The 9,020-nt window shown below is 37.3% G+C and overlaps 1 pseudogene; it reads right to left on the reverse strand.

The window, feature by feature from the left end:
- The window catches only part of LOC124964155 (transmembrane protein 50A-like), a 178,560-nt pseudogene extending 171,853 nt beyond the window's left edge, over positions 1–6,707 (reverse strand).
- Positions 6,708–9,020: the final 2,313 nt, after the last annotated feature.

The following is a 9,020-nucleotide window of genomic DNA, read 5'->3' on the forward strand; positions in this document are numbered from 1 at the left end:
TGACACATAATGGGGGGTGGGAGGGGGGCAAGAATGGAGGAAGGAGGGACTGTATAGAGGGAAAAGAGAGGTGGGAGGGGTGGTGGGGGAATGAAAAAAATAACGGAATGAATCAAACATCATTACTCTATGTAAATGTATGAATATGCAAATGGTATGCTGTTACTCCATGTACAAACAGAAACAACATGTATCCCATTTGTTTACAATAAAAATAAATTAGAAAATAATAAATACTGATTTAACTAAAAAAAAATAGATCCTTACCTTACATCATGCACAAAATTAATTCTGGATGAATTAGACAACAGATGCAAAAAGAAAAATGAAAAGAAAATTAAGAAGCATATTTTTGTGATGTTAGGGCAGAAGAAGATTTTTTTAAGACCAAAAGAAAAAATAAAGGAAAATATTGATAAATCTGATAACATTAAAACAAACATCTTCTTCGTTAGAAGATGCTACAAAGAAATTGAAAAAACAAAACATACAGTGGGACTATGCGATGCCACTCTAATTTCTTCACTTTTGCAAAACAGTACATTCTTTCTACCCCAGTTGTTGGTCAGGTTGTAGGGAAACATGAATTTAGTCCTTGTGGGTGAGCAGCGAAGTTACTACAGCATCTGTGGTTACATTTTTAGGAACACTTCTCAAAATATATTACGGAGCAGAGGTTCTCAAAAAGTGATCCCCAGACCTTAATATTACCTTACCATTACCTGGGAACTTATTAAAAATTCAAAAATTTTTCCTTCTCTAGATCTACTGAATCAGTACCTCTTGGCATATTTTGCAAAAATATCTATTTTAGTGAACTCTCCAGGTGATCCTGATCACATTAAAATTTGAGAATTATTGTCCTGGCAGAGAGAAATTCTTGCACAGGCTTATAGGAGATGTTCATAAGATTTATGTACCATTATTTGTAACAAAAAATGGGAGAGATGGAAGGTTTTATTGGTACAACAGGATATTATAGAGCATTAAAATTAAGGACCTAGGTCTTAATGTTTCAAGTACAATGTAGATGAAATATACAGGCAAATATTCTTGTAGGACAGTGGTTTACAACCAGGGGTGATTTTGTCCTCTAGGAGATTTTTGACAGTACCTGGAGACATTTTTATTGTTCTGTTTTTGTGGCCTGGAGATTGAACCTTGGGCATGCCAGGAAAGCACTTTACCACTGAGCCACATGAGCTCTGGAGGCACTTTTGATCATCAAAACTTGGGAAATGCTATTGGCATCCAGTGGGTAGAGGTCATCAATGCAGCTAAACATTCTACAATGTACAGGAGAGTCCCTTACCAAAGAAAGAATTATATGATCAGGTGTGGATTCAATAATGGTTCTCTAAATATGCCCACCTCCTAATTCTTGAAATTTGCTAATGTTACTTTCTGTTGAATTAAATAAACAGGATCCTGATCGTTAGCCTAAGGCCATCCCTATACTTTGTGTTTACATGTGACAAACTACATGCAATTTTGTACACAAACAATACAAAACCTGACTTAGAGATGTGTGCATGTGTGTGTGTGTGTGTGTGTGTGTGTGTGTGTGTATAACATACAGCTGGGTTTCAATGAATCATGACCAGCTGAGCATTAGCCAATTGCAGGTAGCCATCTCATCACATCATGCCCAAATAAGGCAGAGGTTTACCTGTAGCAAATCAGATGATTTTTCTGCTTTGCATCCCTGCTTATACTTTTAAGCCTGGCTGTTTACACTGCTGGGCAGAGCTCTCTGAACCTCATCTCATTCTGAACCTTACTGTTGGGCAGAGCTTTCTGAACCTCATCTCATTCTGAGTGCTGCCTGATTCATGAATTGTTTTTTGCTCAAACTCTGTTACATTTATCGTGTCTAAAGTTTTTCTTTCAGCATTTCTATTGCAAAATGCAATTTGCAGATATGAATAAGTCAAGGATCTTGAGATTAGGAGGTTATCTGGGATTTTTCTGGTGGTCCAAGGTAAGTGTAGTTGTAGGGTCCTTAGAAGAATGAAGGAGATGTGAATATGGAATGGGTTGGGGGAAGGCCAGGTAATGAAGGGAATATAATTCAAGAATGTGGATAGCCTCTAGAACCTGGAAGAGGCAAGGAGATGGATTCTTTCCTAGGTGTCCAGAGGACCGAATCCTGACATCTCAATTTCATCTCTCATTCTGAACTTCTGATCTCCAGAACCATCAGAGTTTAAATTTGGGTAGTTTTAAGATACTAAATCTGTGTTATAGCAGAAATAGGAAACAGCCCCACATGCCATAGTTTCAAGGTTGAGAAATCCTAGTGTAAAATATTATTTCCACAAGTTAAGAATTACAAAATGCCATTATGCAAGTATAAATTTTAATCACTTTAGTTTTGATTGACAGAAACAGTACAAATTTATTATGTACAAAATGTTCTGAAATATGTATACATTATGGGACAGCTAAGTCAAACTAACATGTGTATTACCTCACATATGAATCATTTTTTTGTGTGGTGAGAACACTTAAAATCTAATCTCAGAAATTTTCAAGAATATTTTGCTATTAATGTAATAAAAATGTTTGGTTTCATAGTTCAAGGCTGTAAAGTCCAAAATTAAAATGCTGGCCATAGTCTTCTTGCTGTTTCATAACGTGGCAGAAGGCATCACATGGGTAGAGACAAGCAGAGGGACCAAACTTGTTCTTTTATACTGAGGCTACTCCCTCACTTATGGCATTAATCTATTCATGAGGGCAGTGGCCCAAATGTTACCCATTAGGCCCCATCTCCCACACCACCACATTGGGGATCAAATTTCCAGCATGAGTTTTGGGCAACACATGGAAATGATAAGTAGTATAAGAATTTTTAACAGATAGATTCTTGCAATCTATAAAAACAGAAGTTTTCCCATACTTGTGCCTTCTTGGATTTTTTTAAATCAACATTTTATCACTTTTAATGTACATGTCTTCCAGTTTCTTGATTAAGGTGATTCCTGAGTATGTTATTATACTTTTGTTTCTTGTAGTTGTTGTAAATAGAACTGGTTTCCTGGTGTATTTTGTGGATAGTTTATTAGTAGTATATAGAAACACCATTTACTTATATATGTTGATTTTATCCTACAAAAAAATGTACCATACATTTTAAATAAATTTTTAGATATTTGCTTAAAATTGAACATCATGCCTGGGACTAGTAATAAACCACCTTCTAGATTGAAGTAAACTTGGGGGTGCTGAGTTGAAGGAAGGGAAGTTGGAGGGGGACTAATTAGAGATATGCCTGGGTTTTAATTGTGTCTATTAAGAAATGGAAAAGAAAGCTGAAGTAAATATACCAAAATGTATTAGCTCTGGTTGGTGGGTAGATGTAATTCTGATATATTTTCTGTATATTTGGAATACTTTAGAATTTTTTAATGTTGATTTTTTTTAAGAAAAAAATTCTCTTTCTCTAAACTTCCAGTAGCTAAGTTTGAAGATAGGACTTGTCCAGAGTAGATATTGTACTTATAGCATGGAGCAGGTGCCACAATCCATGGTTTGTAATCTTTGTGACCAATTTGTGCACATTGCTGTCTCAGTTGTCCTGGAAAGAACCATAAAAACTTATCTTGAGGGTCTCTCTGTGCTTGACTCCTTCTTGCAATATTGCTTCTCCCTGAATCTCTGTCTCCATTTCAGAAACCATGGGATTTTTAAAAATATTCTGTCCTTCCCTTGAGAGGATACACCTGGCGGGTCCTCGGAAAGTTTCTTTTCTTCTACATGTCATAGACCCTGTCTGCTCTCAGATCTCTGCCCATGAAGTTCTCTAGGCTAGGACCAATGCAAGGCTTTGACCTTCACAGATCACCTTATTTCCCAAGGGGAGGAGGTCTAGTTGACTTTAAGATGGTTCAGGCGTAAGGACAGTCAGACAAGTTTTATAATGAACTCCTAGAAGCCTCAAACCTCGCTTTTGTAAACACCTGTTAAGGGAAGCAAAATGAAATGTTATCCTATAGAGTTAATTCTCAGTTACATTTAAAAAATCTAACTGGGATGTTTTGAAGTTTAAAATGCCATGACTTCCATGCCAACTGACACAAATCCATTTCAATCTATTGTGGTCTCTTGTGAGTGTTATAGTTTTGGTCTCAGATGTCCCCCAAAGAGACTGTAGGTTGAAAACTTGGTTTCAGCCCATGGTGCTCTTGGAAGATGGTGAAATCTTTAAGAGGTGGGGACTACTTGGAGGAAGTTAAGTCTTAGGAAGTTGTTTAGGTACTTGAAGGGGTATTGGGACCCAGCTCCTTCCTGTCTTTTTTGGTACCAGGGGTTGAACCCAGGGGCTCTTAACCACTGAACCACACCCCCAGTCCTTTTGTTATCATTATTATTTTTTTTTTTTTATTTTGAGATATTGTCTTGCTAAGTTGCTTAGGACCTTACTACATTGCTGAGGCTGGCTTTGAACTTGCCAGCCTCCACCTGTCTCTGTCTGCTGATTTACTGGGATTACAGGCGTGCACCCTGTGCCTGACCCTTCCTATCTTCTTGCTTTTGAGCTACGATGATGTGAGCATCTTTGTCCTATCATGTACTCCTGTCATGATGTGCTGCCTTGCCATGGGCCCAGAATTGGAACCTCTGAAATTCTAAGCTAAAGTAAACCTTTCCTTTTTATAATTTGATTATTTTGGATATTTTGTCACAGTGATGGAAAGCTAACAAAATAAAGTAAAAAAATGAACAGACTTCATCTCTCAGAGAACTCTGATCTTTTGGTATTTTTTCTTAATTTAACTTTCTTAGAAGAATTCTTACTTTTTTTGAATTCTAATTATAAAGCCTTTCACTATCATAAGGAATTGCTCATTACTGAAAAACATAGATTTGGGTACCCATTAATAACTTTCTCCATTCCTTCTAAAATGATAAGACTTATAGTTTTGATATTCATGTTCATTGGAGAAAATAAAGAATTGATTCTTTTTCCGGACATACTTCCATGTATTTATATATTGGCAGATGAAGCATGATCTGGTTTATAACCTGCTGTTTTTTGAAAGCATTTTTCCGGATAAAATCCTAACCTCAAAGTGGTGCAAATTATTAGAACTCCATGGGTATATTTAGTGCTTTTATAAGATTTTAGTGAGATCTCAAGTAGAGATCTGTAGCTTTAAATTCTAAAATTCTCAAGGCTTAATCCTTCAGGAGTATGAAGGGAAAAAGAGGTCATCTTCGAAGGCCAGCTATGCTCTACCCCATGCAATGATTCCCATTTCTGTTCAGTCTCACCCTTAGAAAATAAATACTTTCCTCTAGAAACTGAGAATGAATCAGAATGACTTATTGATTCCTGCAGAGCCCACTACAGATAAATTCATTTAAATGCCACTCCAGGTTTGAGTTTGCTAGAAACTATTAGCAGAATTATTAGAAGGGATATTTCTAATAGTACTTCCAGTTGAAGTGTTGGAAGAGACTTGAATTAATGCTAGAAATGGCCCTTGTAGAATGAGAATACAAAATTAGAATTATTTTACCTGGGTCCAAAGGACACCAGAGAAGTAGTCACACACACATAAACTAATCTCACATTCTAATTTGGGCTCATGGGGTACTTTATGGTATGTCCCCCTATAGTCCTGCCTTAGGCAGGTGGATTGAGTTTACCTAGGTCTGCAGAATGGGATGGCAGAAGGCCAGTATTCAGGCAGAGGCTCCTAATCAATGGATTTTGCTTAACTTGCACAATCTCTTCTCTGAGATTTGTTTTCTTTTATTTATTTTTGTGAACAATGATCTTTAAATACCTTTCCATCTTTCAAATTCTATTTGCCAAATTAATTGCATTTTCTCATCTTTAAGTCCACGATTTCTGAGCTAAATCCTGGGTGAAAAGAGCATTTAGTAAACTCCTAAACCTTGCAAAACAGTCCCCAAAAGCATAATTAAAAGTGACAGTATAGCATTTTACTATTTGGACTTAATCATGTTCTCATTTGAGGCTCAGCTTTATCTCTCAGTTAGTCTATGACATGGGACAAGTCACTTGATCTTCCTCAATCCAGTTTCTTCATCTTTAATAGGGATACTGATAGAAGACACTTTATTGTTAGTATGAAGATTAAATTAGATTGTATTATAAAGCCCTTAAGCTTGCCAGGCACAGTGGTGCATGTCTGTAATCCCAGCAGCTCAGGAGGCTGAGGCAGGAGGATTGTAAGTTCAAAGACAGCCTCAGCAACTTAGTGAGGCCCTAAGCACCCTAGCGAGACCCTGTCTCTAAATAAAGTACGAAAAAGGGCTGGGGATGTGGCTCAGTGGTTAAGCACCCCTGGGTTCAATCCCTGGTACCAGTCACACACACAAAAAACCCTTAGCCTTATACGTTTTCCATAGAAAGTACGTAGTTGATGTAAAACTCAGAATTTGATCAAAGAACTAGAACTTGAGACAATGGGAAGAATGTTGGGTTTATCAAAAGATGGATGCCACACAATTTTTGGAAGACGGCTTCTTCTGTATTTGATGTTGTTTCTGAGGGCATCAGGGAAATATATTAGGAATGGAAGAGAGATGTGAAGTGGGAGAGAAAAGGAACGAAGGGAACACGCAAGGATGGGCTGGAACCTGTGTTGGTACCTCACTGCTCCAAGTCTCCCACTATAGCGATGTGAGTGTCCTGCAGGAAAAGCTGGCATCTTCATGTAAGAGCCAAACATGATCGGGGCCCTGAGTCAGAAACAGAAGGGCAAGAAGATCCTGCAGGAGATGAAGGAGCAGCATGCCAGGTTAATGTTCTGTGCTACTGAAGCGAGGCAGCAGACTGGCAAGAAAGTGTGCGAGCTGCGACGGTGCCGATTATCCTGTGCTGCCCTTGTGAGCACAGAGAATAATTCTGCTCGATTCCACCTTCCGGATCCTTGTAAGCAGTCAGTCACTAGTGTCTCCGTTTAACCTATGTCCCAATGCAAGGAGGGGGTTCCGTGAAATAAAAATTCCAGTTGAGCTAAACTGACAGAGTGTGAACACACTGCACTATGTTAACCTTTGTCTTTCATCCTAAGGAAAACTTGTCTAAACATCCTATCTAAAATTGCCTCTCCCACCCCAAGTCATTCTCTAGAATGATCTATCTGGAATCCTTGACTTATATAGTATTTACATGTTGCTATTTGTCTTGTCAGGCAAGAATAAAAGCTCCATGAAGATAGGAAGGTGATTGTCTTGGTCACCACTCTATGCCCCAAATCAAGAATTGCACCTGGAATACGTGAGTGCTCAATAAATGGCTTAGTGAAGGTGATTGAGTGGTAATACGCATCAGCTTTGGAGTCACATTGCAAACTGAATATCCCAGATCTGATCCTAGTATTTAAATTGTGGTGAAAGGTGTGCAAAAATTCTGGAATTTCTTATGTGCCAAGTTCCATGATGAGTCATGATCCAGGTTCTTTCCATCACATTGGTACACGCTCCCCCAGGACACTGTTGTCCCTTGCTCTTAAAAGTACCATTGATTCTTAGAAGTCCTAGCCTGGAAGAGATATATATTATTCCTAAGCACATTTCATTGGTGAGAGGTGATCACATGGCACCCCTGGAAGAAGAAGAAAATGGTGTATATAATTCCTAAGAAGTTGCTTTGCATCGACAGCATCATAGGGAGAACACAAAGCAGCTTTGGACGGTTGGATGTCTCTACTAATCACCCATGATTTAGTTAATAGTCACAGCAGTATTATAAGGTAGGTGCTATTAATGTACTCATTATATATGTGAAGAATGCTTAACTTGCCAAAATCACACAATGAAAAATCACAATTTTGAATCAAAGAGGTCTAAATCTATATTCTTAACTCTATAAAATATATAACTCTTGACTCACAAGAAAGTTGATGAACTGGATTGTTTGAAAATTTACACTGATGTTTCTATAGACAAAACCTGTTAAAGATTGCTTATAGTCTATGGTAACTAATATATCAAGCCCTCAAAAAAACCCAAGTTTTAAATTATTGTCATTGGTCTCACATCATCATGTGGTTATTATTTCCACAAGCTGATCAATTAATGTTGCCTCAAACAGAGAGATGAAGTTTAATGTGTTTCTGTATTATTACTTAAAATGGATTCTTGGATAGAAATATTTGAATTACAAGAGAAATTGGATTGTTTGTCATAAAAGATCAATAAATTTGCATTTGCACTACACATTTTGGAGAGTCGAGAAGAATGGAAACCTCTGGCCTGTCTGGCTCCCAGGGTCCATATTAATGGGAGAAACATGCAAGCGTGTGAGCTTTTCTTAAGGAATTGGCAGTATTTCTGTATTGATAGACTAGAGCTGAACAGTGCAGGTGGGTCTGAAAACAACCAACACATTGGTTTAACCTCAAAATGGTTAGTACTACAGAATTTTAGCTCAGCGATACTCCTTTCAGATAAGAGGCTGAATAAGTAGGACATGCCAAATTGATGCTTCAAATCTAAGTGTAACATATAGAGTCACAAACTTAGATGACTCAGAAACTGAAAACAGGTTATCTGGTTCGAGACGATGTAGACTTTCAGAAATACTTTTATTCTTCCTACTTAGGCAATAAACATGTGGAATTTCAGGTAATTTCAAAATAGAGTCATGAAATATGCACATTCAGTTGTCACTCATATAACACGAATCCAAACTGTTGTAAATGGCAAAAACTCAAGAACTTTAAGTTGTTTGTTGTGATGGGCTTGGCTTATCAAGTGCAACTTTTTGTGACCTTAGAAACGAAGAAATTCAAGAAGAAAAGTGAAGTTTAGAGTAAAAAAAGTTTCATTCTATATTGAGAGACTGACATTTTGTCTAGAAAATGACAGTGAAATAAAATGATACAGGAGTTAGAAGAAAAGGCTATACTAATGAGTCATAAAAATCATTCAGGAGAAGCCAGACGTGTGATACTTGTTAAAATTATGCAAGGATCTTTTATCCTTGTGGAGTTTATTGTCAGACTAATAATAATGTTAATTTAGCAGAAAAGTTGATT

Source organism: Sciurus carolinensis, chromosome 14 (genome assembly GCF_902686445.1).
Source record: "Sciurus carolinensis chromosome 14, mSciCar1.2, whole genome shotgun sequence".
Lineage (NCBI taxonomy): Eukaryota > Metazoa > Chordata > Mammalia > Rodentia > Sciuridae > Sciurus > Sciurus carolinensis.